The sequence below is a fragment of the Manis pentadactyla genome, chromosome 1 (genome assembly GCF_030020395.1).
Source record: "Manis pentadactyla isolate mManPen7 chromosome 1, mManPen7.hap1, whole genome shotgun sequence".
Lineage (NCBI taxonomy): Eukaryota > Metazoa > Chordata > Mammalia > Pholidota > Manidae > Manis > Manis pentadactyla.
In genome coordinates this window covers 157,917,076-157,932,677 of record NC_080019.1, presented here as the reverse complement: position 1 = coordinate 157,932,677, position 15,602 = coordinate 157,917,076, and the positions used below count along the sequence as shown (strand labels likewise).

Below are 15,602 nucleotides of genomic sequence, written 5' to 3'. Positions count from 1 at the left end.
CAAGCTTTCTGCCTCTGTTCCCAGTATTTCTTTAAGATTGACTGGGCCCCAACTAATGGATTGACCTGGAAAGATCAGCCTTGCAGGGATAGAAATCCCTGAGTGAAATCTGAGTGCTTGGTGGCAGAAAACTTTCTATTATTTTGGCTAAAAGAGAGATTTCTCTGCCCTATCACGTTGGAAGGGACTTCTTTGGCCTTCAGCTTAGTAACAGTTGAATTTTGTAAGAATTGGTTACCACAAATATAAGAGTAGGCTTTACGAGTAAGGGGAGTAAATTAGTCTTCGAACAAACTTCCAACATAATTTTTGAGAAGATCAGTTCCATCGCTTCTTTTTTTCTCTTTCTGCTTCTTAACTGAGCTTCCCCCTTCCTGCTGTTCAGGACCTCAGTGGAATAGCTAACAGGCCCTATCCTTTCCCACCACCTCCCCCAGTGAAATCTACTCATTCTGGAAACCAAACTCCTCTAATAAATTAATTTTAGAAATATGGTTAATGACAACAGATGGACTGGAGGTAAAGGTGAACCCACAGGAGTCTAGTGGAGCAGCTCATTTAAACCAAGGGTCTTTCCTCAAAGGAAGCCGTGTAAGAATCTTTGTGAAAGAAAGGGACTGCTTTCTCCAGTCACTAGGACAGTCGCCCTTTTTATAAGAGGAGGACAGCTCAGCTAATGTCAGTTGCCTTGCTCATTTCTCCAACTAGACTTAAAATACCGGAAAACATATCCATTCTCCTTTATTCTTGATTTTTCTTCAACATGGACTCAGAATTGCCCTCAATGTGAGATGCTTCTCACATCATATCCGCAGAAAAAAGACAAAAGGGTGAACTCTGGTTTGGGGATAGTGGAGGAGAGGATATTTCTATATATCATTTGTTAACTAAAAAATGGAAAAGTAAAGTGATGATGTACCAAACAACAAAGGAAAGATGATACCCTTCAAGCCTGTAGCTTTCCTGAAGATGTACTTTCTCAGGCCTTACCAAGTTCTGCATTAACAATATTGCATCCCCAAATCTGGCAACATGCTTCATGATTCAACACCATCAGTAATTGATAATGTACCACAAGGATAATTCAGAAGTTTAACTGGGCTCAGGGTGAGTAAACACTATTTTCCATAAAATGTGGGACCCTGCTGTCTGAAAGTGCAAGTGGGTGCTTTTACAGTGATAGCCCCAATCTTTTGTTTTCACAAGCACTAATTTTATGCCATCACCAGGATATCTCAAAATCAAAACATCTCCTCAGTTGACTTCTTTCCACTCCTACCTTTACAAAATCTCCTTTTCTCAAGACATTAGAGGGAAAATTGGGTTCTCTTCATTTTAGAAAAATTAAAGAAAGATTGCTAGAGTAGTATGAAATTCTGTATACAACCCAAAAATCAGAACCACAGAAAAAAGGAGGGAAAATATCACATCATAGCCTCTTCTGAATGCTGAGCAATGTCTGTGTACATGAGGCCCTGGAGAAAGCTGCTGACAGAAGGACAATCATGGCTTTGCGAGGAAGTAGAATGAGAGTAAAGGACAGAGACAAAGTGAGTACATGGAAATGAGCCTGAGAGTGAGGCAGAGTACAAGGCTCCTGCCCCCTTCACTGGTTTCACATTCTAAGCCCCTATCCAAGATCCAATCAGATGGAACCTCTTAGGAGGGCACAGAAGTAGTCTTTCACTCACCCCGCCCTCTCTTACTCATTACCACCAGAAAGCATAAATAAAAATAATGCCAAAAATAAAAACAACACTTACCACAATTAACAAGACAATTAGATTATATCAAGTTTTTCACACGTATCTCTCCAGAAACCATAATCTTTACCCTTGATTGCATCTCCCTTGTAGGCTGATGGCCCCAAATATGTGCAGAGTACACAGAAGGCAGTCCTGAGCCCATCAGATAGAGGCAGAAAGCTCTCACCTGTGCTCTCTTAATCTCTCTGGTATCTCTCCCTCTTTCTCCCTCATTGGAAAACACCAGACAGGAACAGACCCTCCTCTAATCAATGCTGATGTGAAGAAAATTAAAGTAATGAACTTATTCTATCCACCATCTACTGTTGCTGTTACTGTTTTTATTATTAAATTCTGCAAGTGCATCATTTCTGCCCTGAGAACCTACATCTCACTTGTAGTTACCCAATCCCCAGTACAGTCAACATTGGGAATAAAGTTTTCCAAGGTCTCTGATTGAAAGCCTCCTCTCTAGGTAAAAACATGACTTTAAAACCCCTACTTTAAAAGACCAACTGACTTACAGTTTTCCCAAAGACTGATCCCAATCCCCTAATCAGTCCCAATCACCCACCAAAAGTAAAATTTCTGTCACATAATGGTAATGATACCTTGTCATCATCTTTAAGTAGGAACTCTCCCAAGAACTGATCTGGGCTACAACATTTTAAGGAACAGTAACTTTCCAGCGTCCAAGAGATTCATAAGTTGTGTGAAGAAAAGCCATATATCTTTACAAGCAGAGTGGGAAAAGAATGTCAAGGTGCTCAGCAGCACCCAAACTGAGGAAAACGTGTCTGTTCTAGTAGCAGAGCATTTAAGTAGAGATATCCAGAAATCAGGGTGTCAGACTGGACTTCAGAGAGGTGGTGGATCAGAGAAACGGAGAGTGTCCAATTCTCAAAGAGAGAAGAGACAGCCCAGGCTCAAAACCTGAAGCTCAGTTATAGAACTCCAGAGCTTAAAGCCCATGCATGATCCAGAGCATCCCTCTCTAACCCAGCCTCAAACCTCTCTCTGATAATGAAACCACATCCCAACTCACAGTCTTAACAGGACACTGCTGACCTCCCTTTCTAGATGCCCCTTTTGGGTTTCCAAGGCTCCCGGCTCTGGACCATGGCTTAGCCAGCCCCCTTAGACCTGTCAGCAGACATTGACCCTTGCTGCTCTCTAAGGCCTTTGATTCTGAGTCACACATTGGCTTCAGCAAATTAGTCTTATCTCACACTCAACTCATTACTACCGACTCCTAAGTCCAACCTAGGATACATGATGCATTTGGACAGTATTATTCCTAGCTGGGTTTACCTTACCATAATCTAATGGGGAGTGTAGACTTAGTGAACATATATAAAGTATTTTAAAGGACCACAATAGACTTCAAAGAGGAAATGCTATCTCAGAGCCAAAGTAAATACAAACACAGACCATAGTTTCACAGACTCTGACTTGTCATGTACAAAATGTTACACTGTTTCACTTTTTAATCATATAAAAATGTACATAGGGGCGGAGCCAAGATGGCGGCATGAGTAGAGCAGAGGAAATCTCCTCCCAAAACCACATATATCTATGAAAATATAACAAAGACAACTCTTCCTAGAATAAAGACCAGAGGACACAGGACAACATCCAGACCACATCCACACCTGCGAGAACCCAGCGCCTCACGAAGGGGCAGCCCAGGCCAGGCCACGCCCACAGCAACAGCAGAGATAAACTCCATAGCAGCCGGGCAGGATGCAGAAGCCCTGTCTGCGTGCAGCTGCCTAGCACAAGCCACTAGAGGTCGCTGTTCTCCCAGGAGAGGAAGGCCACAAACCAACAAGAAGGAAAGTTCTTCCAGACGTCACTCGTCCCAGCTCTGCAAACTATTCCTATCACCATAAAAAGAAAAAATTACAGGCAAACCAAGATCACAGAGGCAACACCAGAGAAGGAGACAGACCTAACCAGTCTTCCTGACAAAGAATTCAAAATAAAAATCATAAACATGCTGACAGAGATGCAGAGAAATATGCAAGAGAAATGGGATGAAGTCCGGAGGGAGATCACAGATGCCAGGAAGGAGATTACAGAAATGAAACAAACTCTGGAAGGATTTATAAGCAGAATGGATAAGATGAAAGAGGCCATCGATGGAATTTAAACCAGAGAACAGGAACACATAGAAGCTGACATAGAGAGAGATAAAAGGATCTCCAGGAAGGAAAGAATACTAAGAGAACTGTGTGACCAATCCAAAAGGAATAATATCCGTATTATAGGGGTAACAGAAGAAGAAGAGAGAGGAAAAGGGATGGAAAGTATCTTGGAAGAAATAATTGCTGAAAAATTCCCCAAACTGGGGGAGGAAATAATTGAACAGACCACAGAAATACACAGAACCCCCAACAGAAAGGATCCAAGGAGGACAACACCAAAACACATAATAATTAAAATGGCAAAGATCAAGGACAAGGAAAGAGTTTTAAAGGCAGCTAGAGAGAAAAAGGTCACCTATAAAGGAAAACCCATCAGGCTATCACCAGACTTCTCGACAGAAACCCTACAGGCCAGAAGAGAATGCCATGATATTTTTAATGCAATGAAACAGAAGGGCCTTGAACCAAGGATACTGTATCCAGCACGACTATCATTTAAATATGATGGCGGGATTAAACAATTCCCAGACAAGCAAAAGCTGAGGGAATTTGCTTCCCACAAACCACCTCTACAGAGCATCTTACAAGGACTGCTCTAGATGGGAGCACTCCTAGAAAGAGCACAGAACAAAACACCCAAAATATGAAGAATGTAGGAGGAGGAATAAGAACGGAGAGAAGAAAAGAATCTCCAGACAGTGTATATAACAGCTCAATAAGCGAGCTCAGTTAGGCAGTAAGATACTAAAGAGGCTAACCTTGAACCATTGGTAACCACAAATTTAAAGCCTGCAATGGCAATAAATACATATCTTTCAATAGTCACCCGAAATGTAAATGGACTTAATGCACCAATCAAAAGACACAGAGTAATAGAATGGATAAAAAAGCAAGACCCATCTATATGCTGCTTACAAGAAACTCAGCTCAAACCCAAAGACATGTACAGACTAAAAGTCAAGGGATGGAAAAACATATTTCAGGCAAACAACAGTGAGAAGAAAGCAGGGGTGGCAGTACTAATATCAGACAAAATAGACTTCAAAACAAAGAAAGTAACAAGAGATAAAGAAGGACACTACATAATGATAAAGGGCTCAGTCCAACAAGAGGATATAACCATTCTAAATATATACGCACCCAACACAGGAGCACCAGCATATGTGAAACAAATACTAACAGAACTAAAGGGGGAAATAGACTGCAATGCTTTCATTCTAGGAGACTTCAACACACCAATCACCCCAAAGGACAGATCCACCGGGCAGAAAATAAGTAAGGACATGGAAGCACTGAACAACACAGTAGAACAGATTGACCTAATAGACATCTATAGAACTCCCTCATCCAAAAGCAACAGGATATACATTCTTCTCAAGTGTACATGGAACATTCTCCAGAATAGACCACATACTAGCCCACAAAAAGAGCCTCAGCAAAATCCAAAATATTGAAATTCTACAAACCAACTTTTCAGACCACAAAGGTATAAAACAAGAAATAAATTCTACAAAGAAAACAAAAAGGCTCACAAACACATGGAAGCTTAACAACATGCTCCTAAATAATCAATGGATCAACGAACAAATTAAAATACAGTTCAAGGAATATATAGAAACAAATGACAACAACAACACAAAGCCCCAACTTCTGTGGGACACAGTGAAAGCAGTCTTAAGAGGAAAGTATATAGCGATCCAGGCACACTTGAAGAAGCAAGAACAATCCCAAATGAATAGTCTAACATCACAATTATCGAAATTGGAAAAAGAAGAACAAATGAGGCCTAAGGTCAGCAGAAGGAGGGACATAATAAAGATCAGAGAAGAAATAAACAAAATTGAGAATAATAAAACAATAGCAAAAATCAATGAAACCAAGAGCTGGTTCTTCGAGAAAATAAACAAAATAGATAAGCCTCTAGCCAGACTTATTAAGAAGAAAAGAGACTCAACACAAATCAACAGTATCAGAAACGAGAAAGGAAAAATCACGATGACCCCACAGAAATACAAAGAATTATTAGAGAATACTATGAAAACCGATATGCTAACAAGCTGGGAAACCTAGGAGAAATGGACAACTTTCTAGAAAAGTACAAACTTCCAAGACTGACCCAGAAAGAAACAAAATCTAAACAGACCAATTACCAGCAACGAAATTGAAGCGGTAATCAAAAAACTACCAAAGAACAAAACCCCCGGGCCAGATGGATTTACCTCAGAATTTTATCAGACACACAGGGAAGACATAATACCCATTCTCCTTAAAGTTTTCCAAAAAATAGAGGAGGAGGGGACACTCCCAAACTCATTCTATGAAGCTAACATCACCCTAATACCAAAACCAGGCAAAGACCCCACCAAAAACGAAAATTACAGACCAATATCCCTGATGAATGTAGATGCAAAAATACTTAATAAAATATTAGCAAACCGAATACAAAAGTATATCAAAAGGATCATACACCATGACCAAGTGGGATTCATCCCAGGGATGCAAGGATGGTACAACATTCGAAAATCCATCAACATCATCCACCACATCAACAAAAAGAAAGACAAAAACCACATGATCATCTCCATAGATGCTGAAAAAGCATTTGACAAAGTTCAACATCCATTCATGATAAAAACTCTCAGCAAAATGGGAATAGAGGGCAAGTACCTCAACATAAGAAAGGCCATATATCATAAACCCACAGCCAACATTATACTGAACAGGGAGACACTGAAAGCTTTTCCTCTGAGATCGGGAACTAGACAGGGAATCCCACTCTCCCCACTGCTATTTAACATAGTACTGGAGGTCCTAGCCACGGCAATCAGACAAAACAAAGAAATACCAGGAATCCAGATTGGTAAAGAAGAAGTTAAACTGTCACTATTTGCAGATGACATGATATTGTACATAAAAAACCCTAAAGACTCCACCCCAAAACTACTAGAACTGATATCGGAATACAGCAAAGTTGCAGGATACAAAATTAACACACAGAAATCTGTAGCTTTCCTATACACTAACAATGAACCAATAGAAAGAGAAATCAGGAAAACAATTTCATTCACAATTGCATCAAAAAGAATAAAATACCTAGGAATAAATCTAACCAAAGAAGTGAAAGACCTATACTCTGAAAACTACAAGTCACTCTTAAGAGAAATTAAAGAGGACACTAACAAATGGAAATTCAACCCATGCTCGTGGCTAGGAAGAATTAATATCGTCAAAATGGCCATCCTGCCCAAAGCAATATACAGATTTGATGCAATCCCTATCAAATTACCAGCAACATTCTTCAATGAACTGGAACAAATAATTCAAAAATTCATATGGAAACACCAAAGACCCCGAATAGCCAAAGCAATCCTGCGAAAGAAGAATAAAGTAGGGGGGATCTCACTCCCCAACTTCAAGCTCTACTATAAAGCCATAGTAATCAAGATAATTTGGTACTGGCACAAGAACAGAGCCACAGACCAGTGGAACAGACTAGAGACTCCAGACATTAACCCAAATATATATGGTCAATTAATATTTGATAAAGGAGCCATGAACATACAATGGCGAAATGACAGTCTCTTCAACAGATGGTGCTGACAAAACTGGACAGCTAGATGTAGGAGAATGAAACTGGACCATTGTCTAACCCCATATACAAAAGTAAATTCAAAATGGATCAAAGACCTGAATGTAAGTCATGAAACTGTTAAACTCTTGGAAAAAAACATAGGCAAAAACCTCTTAGACATAAACATGAGTGACCTCTACTTGAACATATCTCCCCGGGTAAGTAAAACAACAGCAAAAATGAACAAGTGGGACTATATTAAGCTGAAAAGCTTCTGTACAGCAAAAGACACCATCAATAGAACAAAAAGGAACCCTACAGTATGGGAGAATATATTTGAAAATGACACATCCGATAAAGGCTTGACGTCCAGAATATATAAAGAGCTCACACGCCTCAACACACAAAAAACAAATAGCCCAATTAAAAAATGGGCAGAGGAACTGAACAGAAAGTTCTCCAAAAAAGAAATACAGATGGCCAACAGACACATGAAAAGATGCTCCACATCACTAATTATCAGAGAAATGTAAATTAAAACCACAATGAGGTATCACCTCACACCAGTAAGGATGGCTGCCATCCAAAAGACAAGCAACAACAAATGTTGGCGAGGCTGTGGAGAAAGGGGAACCCTCCTACACTGCTGGTGGGAATGTAAATTAGTTCAACCATTGTGGAAAGCATTATGGAGGTTCATCAAAATGCTCAAAACAGACTTACCATTTGACCCAGGAATTCCACTCCTAGGAATTTACCCTAAGAACGCAGCAATCAAGTTTGAGAAAGACAGATGCACCCCTATGTTTATCGCAGCACTATTTACAATAGCCAAGAATTGGAAGCAACCTAAATGTCCATTGATAGATGAATGGATAAAGAAGACGTGGTACATATACACACTGGAATACTACTCAGCCATAAGAAGAGGGCAAATCCTACCATTTGCAGCAACAGGGATGGAGCTGGAGGGTATCATGCTCATTGAAATAAGCCAAGTGGAGAAAGAGAAATACCAAATGATTTCACTCATCTGTGGAGTATAAGAACAAAGGAAAAACTGAAGGAACAAAACAGCAGCGGAATCACAGAACCCAAGAATGGACTAACAGTTCCTGTGTGGTGACCTCCAGTGAGTTCTACACAAGGGTATAAAGGGCATATCAAAGTGTGGGCAAAGGGTCTGTTTGTGTTTATACAGAGGATCAAAGCCTAATTTGGCTACCCAGAAAATGAACTAAGATACGATATGAAGAAGAACTTCCAACATCAGCACTCTCTGGAAGACTCATAGCAGAAGCTGATCATCAAAAAACCTCAACAAAGATCCAGGTGATGCTGCAGTTGTAGCTGCATTCATCCCACCAGTTCCTGGACTTGCCATTGGAATGAAGAAGGAGATATCTAAGCTGGCCTGTGCATACAGTAAAACAACAAATTTGACTGGATCTATACTGTTGGAACTCAACCAAGAATTAGGAGAAGTGCAAGTTGTAGCGCTCCAAAATCTTACGACTACAGACTATCTACTGTTAAAAGAACATATGGGATGTGAACAGCCCCCAGGAATGGGTTGTTTTAATTTGTCTGAATTCTCTCAGACTGTTCAAGTTCAGTTGGACAATATCCACCATATCATAGATAAGTTTTCACAAATGCCTAGGGTGCCTAAGTGGTTTTCTTGGTTTCACTTGAGATGGCTGGTTATTACAGGTATGCTTTGGTTATGTAACTATACTCCTATTATGTTAATGTGTGTGTGCAATTTAAGTAGTAGCTTAAAACCTATACATGCTGAAGTTACTCTACAAGAAGATATGGCAAAGAAATAATCAACCTTCCCATGTTTTCTTCTGTCTGCTACTCCTATAGCTTTTCTTCTTCCTTCCTAATTACAACCCTTAAATAGAATTCGTGCCTCAAATCGAATTTACCAAGTATCATAATTCTTCCAAGTGATAAAGATACCTCAAAACAAATACTGGGGCATAAAAGCCACAGGGCATAAATCTGCAAAGAAGTAAAAAGCTAACCTTTTCAAACAATATTGCCTCTCTCTCACTTACCAACTTTACATTTCCCTGTATGGCCCTGGAAGATGACTGGTTAGCCAGAGACGGGTAAGATTCCTCAAGGGAGGAACAACCTAAGACAGGCACAGTCGCAGGGGGGCCATCAGGTGAGAAATTGGGGATCAACAGAGGTGAGGCTTAGAACCTCACCCCATCCCTGTTCTGAGAGAAATCTTCTGCATACGTGGATGTTTTATTGCCCTTGTCTAGCTTGGATTAACACATAGTCTACAGGCACACACCTGATCATCTACATTTGCTCTCTTACAGCACTAAACTATGTTTTCTACCTTTATCTTGCATCTACCTACCACTTCAGCATTTTATTAAAAATAATAATAATAATAATAAGGGAGAAATGTGGTATTCACATATAAATCAAGTATAAAAATCAAACAAATATTCATATTTGACCTGATTGTTTATAGTTCATAATGTGTGATCAAAACCGAAAGTTTCTGTGATGACTGCCCTTGTACTGTTCACCATGTAAGAACTTATTCACTATGTAAGAATTTGTTCACCATGTAAGAATTTGTTCGTTATGCTTCAGAAGGTTGGAGACCAATGAGAATTAGGCTTGGGGTGGATTACGGATTGTGCACTGAGCATTGAGTCCCCTATACAGAATTTTATTGTTGTTAACAACCATTTGATCAATAAATATGAGAGATGCCCTCTCAAAAAAAAAATGTACATGGAAGTACATCTCCATGACAGTCAGGGACAGTGTATTTCCATTTTAAACACAACTGCTTTATTACTGTAGGGTTTCAGACATGGTGAGTTTTGCCGTTGGGCACTGGATACTTTTTTATTCTTCTCATAATTACTTTATGATTCTGTAAATCCACTTCTGGGTATATACCGAAAAGAATTGAAAGCAAGAACTCCAACAGATAGTTGTATACCAGCATTCATAGCAGCATTATTCACAATAATCAAAAGATGACATATTAGGGTTTTCCAGAGAATAGAACCAACAGAATGTATAAATATATATATGGGGGTGGGGGACTTATTTTAGGAATTGGCTCACATGATTACAGAGACTGACAAGCCCATAATCTTCAGGGTAAGCTGAAAACCCAGGGAAGAGATGATGCTGCAGTTCAAGTCCAAAGGCTGCTGGAAGAATTCCCTCTTGCTCAAGGGAGATCAGTCTTTTTCTATCAAGGCCTTCAACTGACTGGATGAGGCCCATTCACATTATGGAAATTAATCTACTCTACTCAACTCTACTGACTTAAATGTTAACTTCATCTTTAAAATAAAATCTAGAATAAGATTTGGCCAAATATTTGGTTACTGTGGCCTAACCAAGTTGACACACACAAAATTAACCATCAATGATAGAAACAACCCAAATGTCTATCAATAGATGAATGGATAGACCAAATGTGGCATACATATACCATTGAATATTATTCAGCCTTAAAAAGCCATGAAATCCTGACACATGCTATAACATGGATGAACCCGGAAGACATTATGCTACATGAAATAAGCCAGTCATAAAAGGACAAATGTTCCATAATTCCACATATATGAGGTACACAGAATAGTCATATTCAGAGAGACAGTAGAATGGTGGTTGCCCAGGGGCTAGTGGGGGAGTGTAATAGAGAGTTATTATTTAATGTGTATGGAGTGTCAGTTAGATGAAAAAGTTGTGGAGATGGATAGTGGTGATGGCTGGACAACAATGTCAGTGCACTTAATGCCACTGAACTGTACACTTAGAAATTGCTATAATGGGTATGTTATGTTTATTTTACCACAGTAAAAAAATGAATTGCTTATATATACACATTTTACTTTGAACCAAACATTACACCAAATTCTTTTTATGGATTTTCTCATTTAATGATTATTAATAACCCTACTTTATAAATAATAAAACCTCCTCCTAAAGAAAGGGACTTACTCAAGGTACACTAGTAAGAAGTCAATCTGGGATTGAAACCCTCACAGTCTGACTCCAAAGTCTGTGTGCTTAAATTAGATATCACCTCACACCAGGCAGAATAGCTAGTATCAGAAAGATAAGAAATAACAAGTGTTGGTGAGGATGTGAAGAAAAGGGAACCCTCCTACACTTTGGTGTAGCCACTAGGGAAAGCAATATGGAGGTCTCTCAAAAGCCTAAAAATAGAAATACCATATGACCCAGTAATTCCATTTATGGGAATTTGCCCAAAGAAAATAAATCACTAATTTGAAAAGATAAATGTACTGCTGTGTTTTCACAGCATTATTTTCAATAGCCAAGATATGCAAGCACCTAAGTGCCCATCAGTAGATGAATGGATAAAGACGATGTGGTACATATACACAATGGAATATTATTCGGCCACAGAAAGAATAAAATCTTGCCATTTGTGATGACATGGATGGACCTAGAGGGTATTATGCTAAGTGAAATAAGTCAGACAGAGAAAGACAAATACCATATGATTTCACTTATATGTGGAATCTTAAAAACAAAACAAACAAAGCAGAAACAGACTCATAAACACAGGAATAGCCTGGTTGTTTCCACTGGGGAAGGGATTGGGGGGATGGGCAAAACAGGTGAAGGAGATAATGAGATACAAACTTCCAGTTGTAAAATAAGACTCAAGGATGAAAGTACAGCATAGGGACTACAATCAATAGTATTGTAATATCTTTTCTTTGTATGTCGAAAGATGGTGACTACACTTACTGTGGTAAGCAATTAGTAGTATATATAACCATTAAATCACTGTTCTACACCTGAAACCAGTATAATATTATATATCAACTAAATTTCAATTTTAAAAAGTCTGTGTGCTTAGTGTACTATACTGAAAAAAGTGACTACATTAAGGTCTTACGCAGTGCATCCCTGACAAGAGGTCAGCACTCAGTAAATAGTAGTAGATAATGCAGAGGTCAGAATGGCGTTCAGGGAAACTGGTGTGTAGCAGGGGAAACTGGGAAGGAAGGCAAGCACCAGAACTAGTCTAGTTAACATATGTTAATTCAGTCCTCAAGACAACTCCATGAGGTAAGTGCTATTACTATCTCCACATTTCAGAGGAGAAAACAGGCACAGATGGGCTGAGTACCCTGCCTAAAGTTGGACAGTGTGGCTGTGAACTGAACAGGCTGGTTGGCTCCTACATTGTTGCTTTGCAACACCATACCTTAACCAGGCATCTATGAAAACCACTTCCACTGTTCTTCTACCCACTGCATGCACTGCCTTTCTGAATCAAGAACACACTCTGCAGCTTGCATGTATGGCACTGAATTCCCACCTACTGCTTTCTGAGCCAGAAATTAAAGATAAATTCTGGCCATATCCAACATGACAGTAAACAACATATGACAGTCTCAAATCCAAAACTTTGCCTAAACAGAATTATAGATATCTTGAATGGAATGAGCCTCAGGTCATTCACCTAGTTCAATATTTGCCATAATTTCCATTTCTAAATCCTGAAATATATACCAGAACCATCTGCAAGTATATACAGCTAACAATCACTGAATATTATTTTGATAGAATCATGTGATTAACATATAATTATAAGGTTATTAATGCACAGTTGTCCATCACATGCTTATGTGTTTTTTTAACAACCAAAAAGGCATTTGAGCCTTCCAGTATGGAAAGAATATAGAAAGTTGTATTTGGGTTACAACTACATTCACATGTAAGTGAAAAACAGGAATTCATCATTTAAATAACTTTATACTAAACATACTATTAACAGAAGAAAAAGTTTTGTTAATTCTGAACAAACAAGATAATTTTCTCAATATTCTATGGAAACAGCAGTCCTGGTAGATAAAGATTTCAACTTTACAAATGTATTCTCTGTTCTCACAGGAAGAAAATAGAAAAATAAACTTAAGAAAATAGAAAAATAAATTTACCAGTAGATTCAACTTTGAAGTTAGGAGAGGTTTACAACCGTATACCACTTAAATTTCTGTTCTCAGAAAATTTTTAAATAGCATACAAATGAAAAAAAAACGTAAAATGTTAGCAAAGCAGAAGGGAAGGAGGCCGAGAGTCTGTGCAGTTTTTGCAGCAAGCGATATTTTTCTTTCCCTGAAGAGAAGGCTGGTGAGAACAGCAAAGAAACACAGGAATAGAGATCACAGCGGGAGAAATGCGAGATCCAGCACGTATCCAAAACTTACCCAACTCGGTCTGTTTACTCAACACTATTTTTCCCACTTTGCCAGTTTTAAATCAGACAGCGGCTGGGCTTTTGTTGCCGTTTCTGTTCTTTTGATCCCAGAGCCCCATGAAAATTAAACTGCGTTGGATGGGACCTAGCCCCGTCTCCCATTAGGGGTAAAAAAAAAAAAAAAGTTCTAAGCTTGGGTTCCTGGTTGCCTCTTTGGGAAATGAATAAATAGTAAGTGGCTAGGAGGACGTGGGGGACGTGCTCAGCTGACGTCCGGGCAGCCAAAGGGCCGCGCAGCTCTTTCGTGCAGCCGTCCAGATGTGCCTCATCTGGTTCCCCCGTGGGACACGAACCTGAGGCCGAGCTGCCCGAACTCCCTCTCATTGGTGGCCGCGGCTCCTCGCTTACCGCTTATTGGCCGGCCGGCCCGCCACTCCCGCGGGTCTGGCCCGCCCCCGCCCGCCGGGCTCGGTCGCTCCATCCTGGAAGGGAACCTGGAAGTGCGGCGCGGGAGCTGATGTGGCACTCGGCGGCGCAGCGCGCCCTGGAGGGGCCCGAGGCCGGGAGGGCCCTTCCGCACTCGGCCCTGGAGCGTGCTGTGCCCATCCTTTCGTCAGGATGGTTTGCTTAAATACGATGATTTCAGCCTGTTCTTGGATTCAGGCGCGTCGGTCGCTCGCTTAGATCCCCTACGTTTCCAAGTGGAAGGAACTGGGGCTCCGGAATGACAACGCCCCAACGGGCGTTCAGGCCACGCCTCAGGACTTCACTCTCCCCACTTTCCCCAGAGAGGGAAAAATAAAATTCAAGAGCCTGTTCCTTGGGGGCAGTATTCTTAAGTCGGCAGAAAAACCTTAATGAATCCTTCACTTATTGACCTGAAAAGTGATGGTTTCTGCGGAGAAGCCCAGGGTTGGTTACTGGGTTGCAAGACGTGGTAGTTTGGTTTTTTTTGCTGGGTGGAGGTGGTTGTAGGAAAACGAGAACTATTGCTTTGTCCTAGGAAAATTTAGACAGGACTGCACAAAACAATGCTTTGATCCTAGGGAAGTCTTTGAAGGGTTGACTGGTTGGTTGATTCGTTTGTGGGGAAAAGGTAGTAGAGGGGGGCTGCAAATCAATTGTCATAATTCCATCAATAAAAATGTGAAATATTGAAATATTAAGATAACGAGAGCAACACGCATTAGGCACACACCACGAAAGGTGCCAAGCCCTGTGCTTAATAGCTTTACCCATATTATCTTATTTAATTCTTATAACCACCGTATGTAGTAGAGATTATAATTATCCCCATTATCGGGTCAGGTCACCAAGATGCAGAGAAGCCTATTCCAGCATGCCACCAGCTCTCCAATATATTTTTTCAATACTGCATCTGTGGGTACATATACTTGTCACTTCCAGTTGCTAAGGTAGGTCAGAATGCCTCTACTTTGTGATGTTAAAAGCTTTCTATGGATACATGATGTCTTCTTTGTTGACTTGTTATCTATTGCTATGTAACAGATGACCACAAATTTAATAGCCTGAAACACCACACATTTATTATTGCAATTTCTAAAGATATGGCTGAATGGATCCTTTGCTCAAGGTCTCAAGGCTTCAGTTAAGGTGTCTGTCAGGCAGATTCCCATCTGGAGTCAACTGGTAGAGAATCTGCTTCCAATCTCCTTCAGGTTGTTGGCAGGATTCATTTCTTTGCAGCTGTAGAGGTGAGTCTCCAGTTTGTTTCTGGATGTCAGCTAGCAGCTGCCCTTACCTCCTGGAGTCTACTCAGGCTCCTGGTGTTCCTAAAAGCCAGGTGGTAAAGACTTTGGGGGCCACCTTAGAGTCTATATAGTGCCAGTCAGACCTCAGTCTATATAGCCCTGATTACAATGTTATCACACCTCCAAAGT

General features: G+C 40.2%; 1 protein-coding gene across 2 annotated transcripts in view; it reads right to left on the bottom strand.

Moving 5' to 3' along the window:
* TMEM45A (transmembrane protein 45A) overlaps window positions 1-14,023 on the bottom strand; it is an 87,183-nt gene extending 73,160 nt beyond the window's left edge. The window contains exon 1 of one of the 2 annotated variants that reach the window (XM_057502136.1): window positions 13,712-14,023. The gene's annotated coding sequence lies outside the window, so the exon portion shown is untranslated. The remainder of the gene's footprint in view (window positions 1-13,711) is intronic. The other variant, XM_036916511.2, reaches the window with a different exon arrangement.
* Window positions 14,024-15,602: the final 1,579 nt, after the last annotated feature.